This window comes from Sphaeramia orbicularis, chromosome 5 (assembly GCF_902148855.1).
Source record: "Sphaeramia orbicularis chromosome 5, fSphaOr1.1, whole genome shotgun sequence".
Taxonomy (NCBI): Eukaryota; Metazoa; Chordata; class Actinopteri; order Kurtiformes; family Apogonidae; genus Sphaeramia; species Sphaeramia orbicularis.
Window position 1 is genome coordinate 62067702 of NC_043961.1, and position 20026 is coordinate 62087727.

Below are 20026 nucleotides of genomic sequence, written 5' to 3' on the forward strand. Positions count from 1 at the left end.
AAGCACTAGCATCTTAACAATTCATAAAGAATTCTTTAAAATAGACTGAACTCTCTGATGCATTTATTTATTTATTTGTGTTAGATATATTGTTTTTTAATATACTATTATTTGTCTATTCTGGCTTGTGTCTTTAAATCTGTGCATTTTTTTTTCTTCTCAAGTTTATTTGTTCAAATGCTTTTTCTTTTTGACGTCTTGATGTTTGTTCAAAAATTATATGTTTTGTATACCTGAATATTTTCAATAAAGTTGAGGGGAAAAAAAAACAAAAACAAAAACATATAGTAATTTCAAACAGTGTTAAAATTCTACTCTCTCCACCATGGTTTGTTTTTATTAAATTTGTTCATTTGAAAATCATTAATTACTAAATTATGTGAGTAAATGTTTTATTTTGACTAGAAGTACAAAAATACAACAGTTTCTTTAATATAGAACATGTATTAATTAAATACATAAACATGAATGTAAATATAAATAAAATAGTGTCTACAGTTACAAAAGCAAATAAATGCTATTGTTCGTTTAGGTTTTGTTTTTGTTGATGATGTTGGACTGAGAAACAGTTTATGTAAAAACTATGCAAGAATATTGAGTACAGTATGAGGTAATTATATCTGAGTGATATTTTACATTAAATTAGTCAAAGAGCATCGTAATATTTGTGAAATCATAACACCTTGTGTTAAAATATCTTTTTTTTTCTTTTTTTTCCCTTTGAGACAGTTCTGTTCTATTGTCATGAGGATCACTCATTTTTTTCCCCCACTTTAACAGAACCAACATGTTAAACATCCATATTCTATTCTATTCTATTCTATTCTATTCTATTCTATTCTATTCTATTCTATCAGGGCAAAGGTTCCCGCAGTGGGGTACCCGTACCCACAGGGGTACTTGGAAGAAGCCCAGGTGGTACTTGAAATTTTTGGTGGAAAATCCATTAAATAAGTCATCATGTACTGAATCGAAAATAAATAATGAGAATTAATGCTGAAATATAAAACACAATAAATACATTCATGTAATAGAACTGACACTCCTGACCTTATTTCATTTCAATATTTACATTTTTTTAATATTGTTATTATTTTCTGTCATCTTGTTGAAGCTTTGGTAACATTTGAAGAACATTTATATTTTATGTTATTTAAAATGAATTTATTTCAGTAGATATAGAATCATTTTATGTTGACGAAAGGTTAATTTATTAATGACCATTTAATATATTTTTATTTTCAGTGACACAGGGCACTTTTCAGTTCATATTTTGAACAAAATTTGCAAATAAACATTTGTTCTGTTTTAGATATTACAGTTAAATATATGTTGTTTGTTTTCTATGTTGTTTTGTAAATGTAAACACACACCTGTGGTACAGGAACACATTTGGACTCATTTTTCAATCCAAAATGCTGAAGTGAGTTGGGGGTACATATGGGATGAAAAAGTCTAGATTTCAGGGGGTACTCCACTGTAAAAAGTTAGAGAACCACTGTATTACTGACGTATTTACATTCTGCTGTTTCCTCACAGATGTTCAGATACTAGTGTGTATGAATGAGCTGTGTTTAAAAAAATTACAAAAAATTCTAATTTGTCTTCTTCTTCCTCTTCTTTTATTAGAAAGTTTGATTAACAATTCTTAAACGTACGCTCTAAACACAAACATGATGAACAGAAACATTCATCTGACACATTTATAGATCAGATCTGTGACAGAAGAGACAAGAACAGACGACAAAAAGAAAAGAAGAAACCAACAACACACACGGGTCTGCTCCACATTCAAGCTGCCTCTGCCATTTCTCCTTCTTCTTCTCCTTCCTTTTCTTCTTCTTCCTCCTCCTGTTCTTTTCTTCTTCTTCTCCTTCTTGGGTAACCTGCATAGCAACTGCCTGCTCCTCCGTCCTCCTTCTCTTCTCCTTCTTCTTCTCCTTCTTTAACCTGCATAGCAACTGCCTGCTCCTCCGTCCTCCTTCTCTTCTTCTCCTTCTTCTTCTCCTTCTTCTTCAACCTGCATAGCAACTGCCTGCTCCTCCGTCCTCCTTCTCTTCTTCTCCTTCTTCTTCTCCTTCTTCTTTAACCTGCATAGCAACTGCCTGCTCCTCCGTCCTCCTCCTGTGTCCTCGTGCAGCTCAGGCTCTGCCGCTCTCAGCCAATCAGAAGGCCTCCTGGTGTGACGTCTTGTTTGTTGACACTTCCAATAGCTCGGCACCTGCGTGACGTCACTCAGGCAGGTTGGGGGCAGGAGGTGCAGGAGGAAATGGAGATCATCTGAGAAGAAGGAGAGGTGTCACTCTGCTCAGACTTCTGTAGAGTTTTCAGTCTGTGTTCCACTTCTGCAGTTTGGAGCAGATCCAGTAACAGAGGGTCTGCAGGTGACGTCAGCGCTAGCAGAAGTCACCGTGGCTCCGCCCACTGAGTGTCAGACAGAGGCAGATGAGTGACAGCATTGGCTTCAATCCTGTCTAAACTGAAGAACAATATTGAATCCAAAATGTTGCAGAGCTGTTGTTGGTTGATTGTATTTTCAGGTTCTTAAAGCAGTGGGAGCTATCGTTTACAGACACCCAAAGACAAAGAAAAGAGAAGGAGATGGATCCACAAATCCAGGAAACCAAACCTAGATCTGTGGATCCTGTTTGGTGTCAGCTAACATTCATTTCTGCTGTATTTTTGGTCCAATCAGACCTGAAATGACCGATTGTTTTGGCTAACGGTCCTTCTTAGTGCAGCTCTTGGTTTCATGATCAGATCTTTCCTGGTTTTTGTCTCATTTTGTGATTGTGAACCTTGTGCTCCTACATGATTAGTAAACGAACTGAAACTGAGGCCAACTTAGTTTTACAAATACGGAGGAACTGGAGAATAAAGCTACGACGGAGTATTAGGACCACAGAAGAAAAGAAAAACACTGGGCACTACCAGAAGAAAGTCAGAAAATATGGAGATAAAACCTGGAATTTTATGAGAATAAAATCGAATACAAAAAGAATCACAATGTTATGAGAATAAAGTCGTAGTTATACAAAAACTCGTAATTTAACAAAAATGTCATTGGTTTATGAGATTAAAGTCGTTATATTCCAACAATAAAACCATAATATGATCAGAATAATGTGTTAATTTAAACCAGGTGGTGTAAATCTGCTAATTTCCCAGAATGCAGTGGTGCCCTGCTGGTCCACAGCAGTAGTATCTGTGTTGGATAAAGGACTGGATCTGAACTTAAGGCGGCCATACACTGTGCGATTATTTCGATCGTTGCACGCAGCTCCATCTCAAACTGTGCGACTCAGTCGTACAGTCAGGCTCACGATTCCTGTTCTCACACTGCATGGACCGACGCTCGTATGCGACCTGACTGCTCACACTGTAGGACCATACACCACAGGACGCACGACACGTTTGAGTGTTGTATCCGGAAATACAACGTTAAAATACCAAGGAATCCGTAAAAGTGCATAGACGATTGTGCATTGGCGTGAGCCACGAAATGGTAGTGCTAAACAAAAACCAACGAGCCGCTTTGGAAATATGTGCCATTATCTGTGAGGAATCAAAAAAGAAGAAAAGACGGTGACGTGTTTGGTGCAGGAATTAGTTTGCCAGACGTGGACAGTATGGGCTGTCAATCCTACAGTGGGAACTAGAGGTAAGCTGCAAAAGCTAAACTGCACTAGGACAACAGCCAGCTACTGTTAGCTTGTACGCTACTGTACGCGTCTGTGTTGGCGCATGCACAGTGTGAGAATTTGAGGCCCATGGGTTCGTGGCACTGCTTTGACAGTACGATACACTCACGAGGAGCGAGCAGGATTTCAAACAGCTCCGTTTTCCTTGCGAACACACGATTGCTGGTCGTGAGGTGGTCGTGAGGTGCTAATCGCTTCTCTTTACCCCATGTACACTGCACCAAGCACGACACACGATTAGAGGCACATCGGGCCCGATCCCAGAAAGAGTCGCACGAGTGAGAAATCGTCTCTAAACTCGCACAGTGTAAGGCCGCCTTTAGTTTTCCTTGGGATTCCTGTCAGTCACTCCTCCTCTCCTCCTCCTCCTGTCGGTCCTCGGTATTCCTGTCAGAGTGACACCTCCTCCCCCTCATAGAGGATCTTCGCACCGGGCCGCTCCGCAGACACGTCTCTCCGGTTCCTCTGCCTGGAAACACCGCACACTAATCAGAACCGGCGGCCGACAGAGACGGACGGGCTCTCGTAGGCTCCGCGGGGTCCATTAGGTGGGATATAATGAATGTGTGTTCCGGTTAACGGCGGATCCTCGGTGTCCGTCCGTGTGTTTGTGTCCGGAGGCGGAGCTGAGGCCGAGTAAACACACACACACACACACACACACACACACACACACACACACACACACACACACACACACACACACACACAGGCACCAGATACACAAAGAAGACTAAATATAAACTGTACATCCATGTGTTAACTGTTCAGGTTCAGAATTAGAACCATTTAACCTAAAAAAGGAACTGGAAAATAAGAATAATATAGTTTTCAGAGCAGGAGGGGAAACCAGGACACAACATACACACACTGGTACCAAATGTAAAAATAAGACTAGAAAAAAGACAATATAAACTGTATAAATACCAAAAAAGGAGTAGAAAACAGAAAATATAAACTATATGTACAAGTGTTAACGGTTCATGTACAAGTCAGAGGCAGAATTAGAACCATTTAACCTAAAAAAGGTACTGGAAAATAAGAATAATATAGTGTTTTCACCCAATGCAGTTAATATATTTTACACTTTATAAAGATCTGCACGTGGGTCTGCACGTGACGTCACTACTAGCGGAAGTCACTGCGGTTCCGCCCACTGACTGTCAGAAAGAGGGAGATGAGTGACAGCTGTGGCTTCAGTACTGTCTGAACTGAAGAACAACTGTAGCATAACCCCCCCCCCCATGAAGGATGACACTTGACTGGTGATTGTTTAGATTTAATGGCAATAAATCCTTAAATCAACTGTAAGAGCTAAAGAACACACACAAAAGCATGTGTAATTACAAACACTTACATTTCACATTAGCAAAATAAGTCTGAGGATTAGCTTGACTGAAAGCTAACAGTAAACGTTAGCTTAGCTCGCTAGTGTAAATGACAAATTAATAAACTAGTGAGAGACACAAAATATTTAACATCTGTACATTTGACACAAACGTACCTTGTGACTCTTCAGAGGGGCAGCTAATACAAAACAATGAACTGACTCTGTGTCAAACTTTCTTTGCCATTTTTTAACCGTTTTGTCTCCTTCTGATGTTAAGATAGGAAGTTACTCTTCAAAATAAAAGTCCGCTACGTCCAAACTGGAAGTTACCCATTACGTAGCCAAAATAAAAAACAATTAGTGATGTGACTTCTGGTTCTTTGAAGGGAGTCGTTCAATCAGGAGTCATTCACTGAAAAGAGTCGTTCAACAGACTGGCTCTGTTATGTTTTTTGCATTCTTTTGAAACACCAGTGTTTGAATGACTAAACAGGCTACATGTGATGATTGACATTCCATTTTAAAGGTGTTTAATTGGTGCGGCAGTAAATATTATCTTAGCGTAAAACAGAATGGTTAGTTCAAATGTGTGGGTTAAATCCATGACATGAGAGGTGACATTAGACAGATGATGGAACTGGAGCAAAAACATCCCAGTACATTCTGTGGACTAGTCTGTAGAAGAAAAATGAAGAAGAAAAGAAAACATTTTCTGATGAAATAACATTTGATTCTCCTCAAAACAAGAACAATAAATGTGTGGAAACATACGGAAAAAACTGCACAAAACACAACAGTGATGAATCAGTGCAGTTACTGAAATACCTGAACTGGAGTCACATTCTCCAGTGTCATGTCCATCTGTTCTGTCTGAAAAGTGCATCCAAATCCTCCTCCTTTTTTTTGGTTCATTACTCACAGGTGCTCACTCACTCACTCTCAAACTTTTCTCCAGTTTCCTCCAGTCTTCCAGCTCCGCCTCCTCCAGTCTTCCAGCTCCGCCTCCTCCAGTATGCTCACCTCACTCTTCAAACTGTTGTTTTTTTTAACTTCTTCCATCAGACATGCTCAGTTCACTCTTTTCTGTCTGCTGGAACATTCTCCTCCTGCCCAGTCCCTCCCCAGTGACGCTAAACTGACAGGCAATCAGACACTCCCTCCTTAAAAAAAATAAAAATAAAAAATGAACGGCTCTTTACAAAGACTCGGTTCCCATCGTTCATTTCAAAGAGTCGTTCAAAAGATTCGATTCGTTCATGAACATCACATCACTAAAAACAATACACCAAGACACAATTACAGAAGTGAATTTAGCAATGATGCTTTGGGTTATTTACAACAAGACTGAATCCAAAATGGGGCAGAGCTGTTGTTGGTTGATTGTATTTTCAGGTTCTTAAAGCAGTGGGAGCTATCGTTTACAGACACCCAAAGAAAACAGAAGGAGATGGATCCACAAATCCAGGAAACCAAACCTAGATCTGTGGATCCTGTTTGGGGTCAGCTAACATTCACTGATGCTGTATTTTTGGGTCCAATCAGACCTGAAATGACCTATTGTTTTGGCTAACGGTCCTTCTTAGTGCAGCTCTTGGTTTCATGATCAGATCTTTCCTGGTTTTTGTCTCATTTTGTGATTGTGAACCTTGTGCTCCTACATGATTAGTAAACGAACTGAAACTGAGGCCAACTTAGTTTTACAAATACGGAGGAACTGGAGAATAAAGCTACGACGGAGTATTAGGACCACAGAAGAAAAGAAAAACACTGGGCACTACCAGAAGAAAGTCAGAAAATATGGAGATAAAACCTGGAATTTTATGAGAATAAAGTCAAATACAAAAAGGATCACAATGTTCTGAGAATAAAGTCATAGTTATAAAAAAACTCATAATTTAACAAAAATGTCATTGGTTTATGAGATTAAAGTCATCATATTCTGACAATAAAGCCATAATATGATCAGAATAATGTGTTAATTTAAACCAGGTGGTGTAAATCTGCTAATTTCCCAGAATGCAGTGGTGCCCTGCTGGTCCACAGCAGTAGTATCTGTGTTGGATAAAGGACTGGATCTGAACTAGACTCAGTAAATCTGCTCAGTCCCAGTAGATCATGCATATATTCACTGGGGTCAGTCCACGGTCTACTGGAAATGACCTTTGGATCAGCTGGTTCTGGTCCTAGTTTTAGACCCTTTGGATCAGCTGGTTCTGGTCCTAGTTTTAGACCCTTTGGATCAGCTGGTTCTGGTCCTAGTTTTAGACCCTTTGGATCAGCTGGTTCTGGGCCCTAGTTTTGGAGCCTTTGGATCAGCTGGTTCTGGGCCATAGTTTTGGAGGCTGCACTGTAAAAAAAAAAAAATCCATAATTTAACTGAATTTTCACTGTTTATTTGACAGATTTTTCCTGTATTTTTCAGATACAGGAAAATATCAATGAAATGACAAAAACAGACTGTGATTTTACATGTCAAATGGAAAAGAACATGAAAAAACTGTAACTGTGAATAACCATAAAATTTCCATTTTTTAAAAGAATTTTTTTCTTTTTTCATAGAAAAATACAGTTAAAATACATTTGCAAATTTATCATAATTTCACAAATATTTCTTTTCTATTTATGAGATTAAACTGTTAATTTAAAGTTTAATACTGTAAAAAAAAAAAATTAATAAAACCAGATAAAATTACTGACAGTTAACGGTAACAGAAGTATTAGTTCTGTCAGTTGAACCAGACTTGTTTGTTAATTGACAAATATCTTGTGTAATTACAGGAGGTTTCACAACAAAAATGTTGAATAAATGTATTTTTGTGAATGTATAACATGTATAAGCACTGATAAACTGTCCAAATACAGTTTTTATCAGTGGAGTGGACAACTGAGTCTCACTGAAAATTATTTATATATATATTTATAGGGAATTGGATTGTTTTAATACATGTAAATATTCTTTATTAAACATCAAAAAGTCAAAAAAAAAAGAAGCAAAATCTCATGTAAAGTTAGGGCAAAAAACTGTATTTTAATTATGGAAAATTACCATATTTTTATGAGATGGTTATTTTCCGTTATTTTACAGTATTTTTTGGCGCCCCTGCTGCCGGAATATTACTGGTTTTTTTTTTAATGTTTTATTTTATTTTATTTTATTTATTTTTTTTTTACAGTGTACTATTTAGAACGGTTTGTGACGTCTGTACGTCTGTATTCAGGTGTGGGTTTTGGACGACTGTGACGATGGGAGGAGAACAGAGTCAGGAGAAGACAGAGCAGACAGAGGAGGAAAACCATCAGGAGAGTTCCAGCGCCGACAGTTCAGCGCCTCCGACTCCTGAAGGTATCAGACTCATGCACATGTTAAACCTGACAGGACCAAAACAGCCAATATGAATCTGAACTATTGTGAGGTTTATATACTGCACTGTAAAAAAAAAAAACAGTAAAAAAAACCCAGTAATATTCTGGCAGTAGGGGTGCCGAAAAAATACTGTTAAACAAGGGAAAATAACCATCCCATAAAAATACAGTAATTTTTCATAATTAAAATACAGTTTTTTGCCCTAACTTTAACCACTCAAATGATAACAGAATAACCTAGAAATAATGACAACTGCTAACTTTTTATATGCAAAAAATAACATTAACTTATGAAAACATTTACATTTTATAAACTGTCCAAACATAAAAAGATGTGAATAACCTAAAAAAAAACAGAAATTTCTGAAAAAAAAAAAAAAAATAAGAAGAAGAAAAATTCAAAAATCAATATTATGCCTCAACTTATGATTTCTACCAAGGTTGTTATTATTAATGAATAGTAACGAAATGACGAAAACTAGAATTGTATAAATATTTTCATGAACTGAAATAAATAAAAACTATAATTAAAAGAAAAAAAACATAACTAACTGAAACTGTATTGTGTATTTACAAAACCAACTAAAACGGATAGAAATTATGGATAAAATTCCCTTCGTTTTCATCTTTGTCAATGTTGGATTGATACAAAATTAATCTATTTCACTCAAGCAGTTTTAGCTGCTGGCACTGTATGATATTTAACGGTCCATCATGTGGTTTACAGTCGTCTTCTGGTCCGAACTGTACCTGGAAACATGGAGACTAATGCTGCGTTCCAGTCCAGCTGTAACTGTTGTTCTTCCATCCTTCTACTGATGTTCTTCCATCCTTCTACTGCTGTTCTTCCATCCTTCTACTGCTGTTCTTCCATCCTTCTACTGCTGTTCTTCCATCCTTCTACTGCTGTTCTTCCATCCTTCTACTGCTGTTCTTCCATCCTTCTACTGCTGTTCTTCCATCCTTCTACTGGTGTAAATGCACTGGAATGTTCAGTCAGACCTGGGACTTCCACCTGAACTCGTACCAGATCCATGTTCTCCCAGTTCTGAGTTCTGATGTCACGTAGCACTGGCGCCCCCCCATGGATGTGGTGTTTATGCAGATTGTTTATTAAAAACAGGTATTGCTCTGACATTATTTCTCTGTAAATGTTCTGTATAATCAGCAGCTGCTCTAGTGTTAGCTAGTTTTCAGTCCAATGAGTGACAGAAGAAATTCAAACCAAATCTGAATCCAAATAAACAGAGAACATCAAAGGTAGAACAGCTGCTCTGTCCTTATGCACCGTTCGTCCTCCTCTGTTTCCTTTAAATAAACAAAGAACAAACACCTGTGGGATAGAAGTGACTATAAATGAACAGAGCGTACGGTCCACCATGTTGGTTTGTTTACATCTAACTCCCACAATTCCTTGCACTCAGACAGTTTGGCGTGACTTGCCTGGAACGTCACAAAGTCCTGAGTCGTGGTTTGAAGTCGTGACTTATGGGCTCAAAAAACGACCTGGAACGAAGCATAAAGTTGGGAGAAAGCAGCAGAGTCCTGTCTGAGATTTATTTGAATATGACGACAGAGAAGAAGAGAAAAGAGACCACTGAACTACAACTGAACTACAACTGAACTACAACTGAACTACAACTGAACTACGACTAAACTACAACTGAACTACGACTGAACTACAACTGAACTACAACTAAACTACAACTGAACTACGACTGAACTACAACTGAACTACAACTGAACTACAACTGAACTACAACTAAACTACGACTGAACTACAACTGAACTACAACTGAACTACGACTGAACTACAACTGAACTACAACTAAACTACAACTGAACTACGACTGAACTACAACTGAACTACAACTAAACTACAACTGAACTACGACTGAACTACAACTGAACTACAACTGAACTACAACTAAACTACAACTGAACTACGACTGAACTACAACTGAACTACAACTAAACTACAACTGAACTACGACTGAACTACAACTGAACTACAACTGAACTACGATTGAACTACAACTGAACTACAACTGAACTACAACTGAACTACAACTAAACTAAAACTAAACTACAACTGAACTACAACTGAACTACGATTGAACTACAACTGAACTACAACTGAACTACAACTGAACTACAACTAAACTAAAACTAAACTACAACTGAACTACAACTGAACTACAACTAAACTACAACTGAACTACGACTGAACTACAACTGAACTACAACTGAACTACAATTGAACTACAACTGAACTACAACTGAACTACAACTGAACTACAACTAAACTAAAACTAAACTACAACTGAACTACAACTGAACTACAACTAAACTACAACTGAACTACGACTGAACTACAACTGAACTACAACTGAACTACAACTGAACTAAAACTAAACTACAACTGAACTACGACTGAACTACGACTGAACTACGACTAAACTACAACTGAACTACGACTGAACTACAACTGAACTACAACTGAACTAAAACTAAACTACAACTGAACTACGACTGAACTACGACTGAACTACAACTGAACTAAAACTAAACTACAACTGAACTACGACTGAACTACAACTGAACTACAACTGAACTACAACTGAACTACAACTGAACTACGACTGAACTACAACTAAACTAAAACTAAACTACAACTGAACTACGACTGAACTACGACTGCACTACAACTAAACTACAACTAAACTACAACTAAACTAAAACTAAACTACAACTAAACTAAAGTAAAACTAAGCATTTAGAAAAAAATTGAAAACTCATAAAAACTATCAAACCTGCTCTAAAAACGAATTAAAACGAACTGAATTAGAGAAAAAAAAGTCAAAACTAAATAAAACTAAACTAGAATGAAAAATCCAAACCTATTGGAACCTTCGTTTCCTCTGTTGACACCATGGAAGTGCCGAGTGCAGCTGATGGTGAATCCTTTACCTTTTCCTGTCTGTGAAACGGCACAAAAAGCCCAAATGTCACCGCACACACTGGGAAAAACAACATGCAAATGGATGCATTCGAACTGCAAAGCCTTCCGTGGTGTGTGTCAGTTAATGTATTCTGCCCCCCCCCCCCACAGACCCCCCAGGAGAGCTGCCCCAGTGCCTCATGGGAAACAGGAAGGTGGACAATATGTGCTTCATGATCGCATGCACCAACTGGTATTAACAACACTCTGCTAGTCAGAGATGGACAGAAGGAAATGGAAGAGGAGGAGGAGGAGGAGGAGGAGGAGTGGAGTCTGAGACGTCTGTTCAGTCTGAGGAGAACGACGCTTCACTGCCGCACTTAGAAGAAGCAGAAGCAGAAGCAGAAGCAGGGTGTTTGTCCGTTAAATGCTGCTTGGGGCTAATTGGGTCCAGTTGTTGCTATGCTGTTCACAATATACACCTTTTGTTTTTCTTTTTTAGTTAATTGTTTTTGTAAGTAAATAAATAAATAAAATTCCACTATTTTCTAGGGCCCCTGTCAGTCATAGGTCTGTAGTATCATTACTTTTCTCACCCTTACACTGGAAAAAAATCAAAATCTGACCAAAATAATTTTCACCAGTTCCACTGGCAGATTTTTTTTTTTTTTTTTTTGCAGGAATTAAGCAAAAAGATCTTGAATTAAGCAAAAAAAAAAAAAAATCTTGAATTAAGCAAAAAAAGCTTGAATTAAGCAAAGAAAAAAAATCTTAAATTAAGCAAAAAAAAAAAAAAGCTTGAATTAAGCAAACAAACAAACAAAATCTTGAATTAAGCAAAAAAAAAAAATTGAATTAAGCAAAAAAGAAAATGTTGAATTAAGAAAAAAAACTCTTGAATTAAGCAAAAGAAAACCCAAAAAACTGCCAATAAAACAAGTGTAAATGATCTTGTTCAGATTAGTTGAAAATGAATAGAATTGACTTCAAACTCTTTAAAGTTGAATGATTACACAGTCTTTTTCATATATTTTTTGTCCTTAGTCCAAACACACAGTGCATGTGTTTCTGCAGGAAAACATGAAACACACAAACCTGATTCAGTATTATTTCGGAACAGTTTTATCCCTGAACGACTTTAACAGCCTGAACTGTCTGTGCATGTGTTCCCTTAAACCTCCTCTGTTTTCCACTACAGTTTTTTTTCTACAATCTGAGGTCAGAGGAGGTGACAGACGTTTGGTTTCTGCCTCGGGGCTTTTCAAACTGAGACTTTCAGACGCTGAATCGTCTTAATTGAAATTGACTCGAGCGAAGGTGTTTAATTTTTTCCATTTATGTCTCATTATTGTTCCAGATTAAAAGTACAGTGCAGTCATTAAATGCACAGCAGGTTTAGCATCCTTTCACATCACTTAACTCACATTTTTTTCCCACCTTTACATACCCCCGTGGCATTCCTTCAACTCAAAACTCCATTCAACACACTCTGGGACACAGTCAATGATTTATTTCCTCATAAAACATTCACAAGTTTATGTTTTAAATAAAACCAAATGAGTCTGTCAATGAAACTGGGTTTATTCCCTCCTCCAGGAGGTACTGTGATCACTCTGCTTTGTTTGTTTGTTTGTTCTCATCTTCAGTGTAAAACTCTTCCACCCATCTTTCCCAGATCTTCCCCACAGATAGGCCTAGGCCCTGGGACCAACCCAGTCCATTTTGGTCCCAGTAGGACAAAGTTCAAGGTCACAGCAAGGTCACAACATCTACAGTTTTCCATCTGTCATCACTGAGACATTTTCCAAAATTCACAAAAAATTCCAAACAACTCCGATTCTCCTCCAGTTGGATCTACCTGTAGCTTAGAACAATCTCTTGTATGTGGAACTAAATTGTCCACATCCACTGTGGAATGTGGACTCTGTGGACATTTACACTGAACATTGAAAATCCCATTTACCACACATTTAAAATTAGAACTCAACTAATATTGATGTGAATTGAATCTTAATTGGCTTCCTCTGGCTCCTCCCACCATCCAAACACATGCTCTGATAGGTTCATGGGTTCATCTAAACTGTCCATAGGTGTGAATGTGACAGTGGTTGTTTGTCTCTATATGTTCAGTCTGTGATGAACTGGTCACATGTCCAGGGTGAGCCCTGCCTTAGCCGGGATAGGCTGGGATAGGCTCCGCCCCCGTGCCCCTAGTGAGGATAAAGCAGGTTCAGAAAATGAATGAATGAATGAATCTAATTGGACAGACACATGACTGGTACCAAGCTGCAACTTTGTACCAAATATGGTTCCGCTCCATTTCTCTTCTGTTACGCTCTGTTGACTTGTTATTTTTTATGCACCAGTTTCAAAAAATCATGGAAAATGTAATTTGTGAAATATCATCTTCTCTTAAAATTAAAATTCTATAAATAAATAAGTACATAAATAAATACAAACTGCAGACCCCCGGTACTGAAGACCTATAGTTCAAATCTTTTAATTCAAATTATAACTATAAAAATTTAAAACCTATAAAAATGTATTACCATGTTTGACTGCAATTTTTCTGCTGTATGGAACAACCTGGAAACTGTTGAATTTGAACAGAAATAGTGGATCCACACATGCACAGCGTTCAGGGTGAAGGAGGAGCTGTGAGTTCTGAACACCGGTTTGAGTTTCTGTCACTGTTCCATCTGTTTAGACCCAATAATCAAAGGTAAATATAGACAGACTGACCCCAGGATGGACCTAATGATGACCTCAGAGAAATGATCCATCCCATAATTAATGAATTTATAATCAACTATTGGGTCCATAAATAGGACCCAAATATGGACATTAAATCTGCCTCGGTGTCAGTGCATTAGCTGTGTAAACATGTGTAAACGCTCTTCTATAGACTCTAAATACAGACACTGTGTTCAATGTGTGGATCCCAGTGGGTTTTCTAATCCACACATGTGGGTTTGGTTCAATCTGAGTCTCATTCCAGGTTTGGGCTGGAACCCATTGTGTCCACTGGTGTTACATACAGAACCTGAACATTTAAACACATAGAAATCACCTGTGATTTTACAACAGTGGTCATTTTTGTCAAACACTCTGCCTTGAATATTTACTATGATTCCCAAAATGCACCTGTGACAGAATAAAGAGATATTCAATAAAATAGTAGTGTGTAATTTTTGTGTCCTCTTGACTGTGTTACATGCAGATTTTTGTATTAAATATGACATAAAATAATATAAAAATGTGTTTTATCTGAAAAAATAGTTTCTCTTTTATCTCAGTAATTATTTATCTTTAAAATAATAATAATAATAATAATAATAATAATAATGAAGCTAGAAACCAAATTATTTAATAAGTATCAGTCATATTATAGTATATAATACAGATATGCTTAGACCAGTGTATGAAGCTGGTCTTGCTCTAAAATGTCAGATGACCATCATAAGGTTTATTTTAATTATTTAAATTAATTTAAATTTAATTTCAATATAAAAAACAAAAGAGAAAATGTATGAACCAAAAAGGAGAAGAAGAAATGAAATATTATGAGCTGTTTTGCTTGATAAGTGTTTTATTTTGCAGATCTAAGTTGTTCTATTCTGATTTATATTTTGCATCTGTATTTTGTATTTTTATTTTATTTGTACTGAACAGTGAAAGGTCAGGGTGGTTTCAGGTTCATGTGTTGTGTGTGGTTCAGTTGAAACTTACACTGTAAGCCTGGACTTTGTATTTACTAAAATACTTTAATTCCAATGGACTTCAATGAGTTCAGTTTGATTCCATTCCTATAAAATGTTCAGTCTATTCTACTCATTTGGAGACATAGTTGAAAGAACAAAAACCGTTTCAGTTGAATGGATTTAAATCCCTCAGTTTTAGTTTTACTCAGTTTTTTTGGTCTGTGCAGTGCATTGTGGGTGTTGTTGCTGTAGTTGTAAATGTGTAGTTTTTCTGTGCAGGGCTTCAGTGGGTTGTGCTGTTAGTGTTCATTTGGACTGAATGTGTGCATGTCAGTGTTTTTGGCCTTTTTGGGTTTGGGTTTGGGTTTTTGTCCAGCTGCAGCAGGAGTCCCAGCCACAGGAACAACCATGCATTTACTGATCATTCAATATTATTCTTGTACAACTGAAATCTTAACAACTAGCCAAATTAAAAGCATTTCCTGTACTGACAAATGACACTGAGCTAACTTCCATCCATGCTAGAATATATTAAGTTGAATAATTATACAATGCACTTTATATTGTGAAAGATTTCCATTTTAATCAACTTGGAATTGAGTCCAATGAACTGATGATATTAAGTTAATAATTATACAAAACAACTGACTTTGCAACAAATTTTAAGTCAAATTAACTTGTCATTTAGTGTGTTGGACTTAAAATAGTAATTCCATTCAAATCAAGCATTTCAGTTTCATACACTTCAGTTTTCAGTACTCATCTCTGAAATGTTTTAAGGCAACGAGTTACCTGAAATTTTTGAAGTCAACTCAACTGTCTGGTCTGACAGTGTACACCTGTGTGTGCTGAGCGTGGAGAAAAGGTCAGATTCTACAAAAAAGCGCCTGTTTTTGCAGCTTTTGAAGGTTTGTGGTTAGGGTGAGCTGAGTGTAAACCAGATTATGAACTTAGGGACTTTCTGTGGTTAACAAATGCTAGCCTAACTGCGCAGGTGTTAGAAGTAGACGTACTTACTGAAGCTCTTTGTGCTTAAACTATGCTGTGTAAGCACAAGTGTTGGTGCAGATGTCAGACCAAGGTGTGATTGACAAATGTTTAATGTACCTGTTAAACTCAAGTCAACTTTCAAATGTGTGTTTTCTTAGAATCACCTCATGTGGAGTGATTGACGTATATCTGACATGTTCTACCAGCAACAACTGTCAACCAGTCATATGTGAATGTTGAGCTTATGTACCAAATATGGAAGTCTTCCAAGTGACTGAAGACTATAAAATGTAATGAAGCAGACTTTTAGGTGTTTGTTTTATTGTTATTATTATTATTATTATTATTATTATTATTATGGGGAGGTAGATTTATGCCGTGTTTCCACTACGTGGTGCCGACTCGACTCGACTCGACTCGACTCGACTCAGCCTTTTTGTGTTTCCATTACTAAAAAGGATCTGGAATCTGGTACCTGGTCCTAGTTTTTTGGACTCTGGTACCTGGTACTAGTTTTTTGGAATCAGGTACCTGGTCCTAGTTTTTTGGTCTCTCCTCCTCTGAGGTTCCAGGACTGGGGACCAGATCCTAAAGGTGACACTGTGTAAACACTGCAGACCTCTGATTGGTCAGTGGTGTGTGTGCCCCGCCCTTTTCCAGTAAATCTGTCAGTAGGTGAATCCACATGATGACAGTCTGTAAAACTACACCATGGTTTGTCCAGGAGGTTCAGACGCAAACATTCAGCAGGAGTTTGACCAGACAACAGGCAACCAGTGAGTTTATCAGCAACTGTGAGCAGAGCACACAGAAGGAACGCACCGCATCGCTATGACGACCAGGGACTGGAAAGAGGGAGGATCTGGAATGGAACCGGTCTGGAATAGGACCTGGTACCAGAGTGGAGTCCAGCCGGTTCCATGTAGTGGAAACGCAGCAATAGCAAGGTCATTGTAAGAGATACTAGTTGATAACTGACTTCTCTTTTTTTTTGTAATTTTTTCTATTTTTACCTGAAGCAATAAATCAAGCTTTGTTTTAACTTTTTAAACTTCAGCCCTTCTTATTGGTGAGTTCTTCATTTCTCCTGTGTTGGTTCTTCCATTCAAAACATAAACGGTACGTTAATTAATTTAAATTAAGCGACCCCCCCTTTGGTAGTGGCTACGGCCAAGCTGTACTCTGTTTGACAGAGTAATGGAGTAGTTTGGAGAAACACCAACAGTCATGCATTTCGCAGGGCATGCAGTTCAAGTCAGGGCGAAGCGAAAAAAGTACTCAGTGTATAAATATAAAGATAGCTGACATGGTAATCCATTAACTGAAATTAATTGTGGTTTTTGTGATTTACTGTTACTGCGTCGTCAACACTAGGAAGGTTATTATTGTTATTAATTATATAAGGAGAAGGGGCGGAGTTATAAGTGATACCTCTTCTCACTCCTTGTTGAATATGGATTATATGTCTGATGTTTAGGTGTTTTATTTATTTATTTTATTCTGTTTTGACATTCATATTCGAAATAAATACATCCACCCAACCAACCAACCAACCAACCAACCAACCAACCAATCAATTAGACCCACAGTTCTTCCAAACCTGCCTCAGAACATTTGTCTCCATCTGTTTTTTGGACCAGTTTTAATAAAAACATATTTCTTGACTTCCTGTTCCGTTTGTACCATCTCCACCTGCTTTGTGTTTGTGCTGGTTTCATGCAGATAGTGTTAGTGACCCATATATGAGCCATAATAAAGGACACCAGTACAGACAAGTGTTCATGAAAGCAGAGCTGAAATGCAAATGTGTGTGTGTGTGTGTGTGTGTGTGTGTGTGTACGTCCATGTCCACATTTGTCCATCCAGTCCAGTTTTCTTGGTGGGCAGGTGGTCGGACATATTGCCTATGAACAGAGGAGGAGCATATAGATCCCTAAAGGGTTATTTCAGCAAAACAGCACCAGGCAGATTTATGAGGCACATCTGTTCCATTTATACTGCACATAATCCTGCACATGCTCCAACAGTGTTCACAGTCCAGCACAAACGCATTTAGGATCACAGATATTCAAATCCAATGGATAAAGTCTGAGTTTAAACAGTGGAAGACGGAAAATCAAGGATGTGGTTTGAAATTAAAACATAAACACCCAGGGCTACTTTAGTGACAGTTCCAAAACATATTTTTCTCTGTTTAACCTTTCTTAAAGCTCGACCTACAGATGTGGCATTTCTCACAGCACTTAGTAAAAGTTTGAACATGAACAACCCGCTTCCCTCCAAAGCCCCGCCCCCTTCCCTCTGCCTGAGCTCTGAGGCTCCTCCTCCTCTCTCCTCCTCTCATCTGATGCGCGATGGAAATGGAGGAGGAAGCAGAGGTGGAGGTCCGGTCCGTTTTGGCGTGTCCGCGGACCCCTCCCTCAGTAATCACATGCATCATCCACCTGCCGCAGGCCCGCGGCTCCTGTTCCATCAGTAGACCTGTTCCATCAGTAGACCTGGTCTGTGCAGTACTGGGTCAGGGTCTTCACTGCAGTGCCCAGGGGATGGGCACGCGCACTGTGAACGCGCGGCCTCCGTGAATTTTCTGTGGACATTTGAGGTTTCATAGTCCATACAGTTCTCATCCTACATCATCTTACATGTGTGACACCAGGTACATGTACCTGTATGAGTCCCACCGTCAGAAAAGCTGAGCTTTATGCAGACCTGTTCAGTCCAGTACAGCTGACTTCTGGACTTTTATCTCCATCCTTCATTCATCAGACTCCTGTTTGTGCCCCTCAGTTGTTGTTTCTGTTCATAAATCCATTTAATCCCTTCCACATGTACATGTCAGTTCTATCCAAACACATCCTAGACAGTAGACTGTGGTCAGTGGTCAGCAGACTGTGGTCAGTGACAGTAGACTGTGGTCAGTAGACTGTGGTCAGTGACAGTAGACTGTGGTCAGTGGACAGTAGACTGTGGTCAGTGGTCAGTAGACTGTGGTCAGTGGACAGTAGACTGTGGTCAGTGACAGTAGACTGTGGTCAGTGGTCAGTAGACTGTGGTCAGTGGACAGTAGACTGTGGTCAGTGGTCAGTAGACTGTGGTCAGTGGTCAGTAGACTGTGGTCAGTGGTCAGTAGACTGTGGTCAGTGGTCAGGAGGAGCACGCCAGTGAAGCGTCAGATTCAGAGGGACACATATCGGATGTGAGACGGAGATAATGGATCGGATGCTGGACGGCCGTAATGGATGATTGACAGGAGGCTCAGCCAGGTTCGGCCAATTATTTCATTCGGACCGACTAAAATGATTGGTCAGACTTTTATCAGAAATATATGAGAATTAAACATTTTTGAGTTTCAATACCTGGTGGATTTCTTTTACATTTTAGTTTGACACACACTTATTAGGAGCATTTGAAGATGACAAAAGGAAAGTGTAAAAATGCCACATCATACGGTAGAGCTTTAAGTGATTTATCCCCATTTATTCTAATATTTTCCTCTGTATTTTGCGTTTTTTCTGTGAACATCAGGTACTTTCTATATTTAATTCTCTGATCCTGTAGATGTTCCTTCCAGCTCAGATTCCAGTTGATGGTTCTTCTGTCAGAAACTGATCCAGCTGAATAAACAGTGTCTGTTTCAGTCCAGTCTGTCCTGAACTGAACATGAACCCAGTGTGTCCGTCCACTGGCACTGATCCAACTGCATGGGTTTAACTGGACAATCAATGTTGGAGAAGATGATGGTGTTTCCATGGTAACTACGGAGCCTCTGAACGTCCAAATATGGTCATATGTGATGACCATGAAAAGATGAAGAACTGTATTTGACACCAATTATTGACATGGATTGATAGGATTAGAGGATCAACAGGAATTAAACAGTTCAGATCAGTACAGGGGTTGGACAAAATAATGGAAACACCTTCACCTCAAGATGATAATGCCCCAATCCATACAGCTAGAATTGTTAAAGAATGGCATGAGGAACATTCTAATGAAGTTG

At 38.4% G+C, this 20026-nt stretch overlaps 1 long non-coding RNA gene across 1 annotated transcript; it reads left to right on the forward strand.

The window, feature by feature from the left end:
- Positions 1-4098: 4098 nt before the first annotated feature.
- LOC115419790 (uncharacterized) lies at positions 4099-12036 on the forward strand. Its single transcript, XR_003935466.1, has 3 exons — positions 4099-4249; positions 8250-8374; positions 11507-12036. It is a non-coding gene; the product is annotated as an uncharacterized LOC115419790 (long non-coding RNA).
- Positions 12037-20026: the final 7990 nt, after the last annotated feature.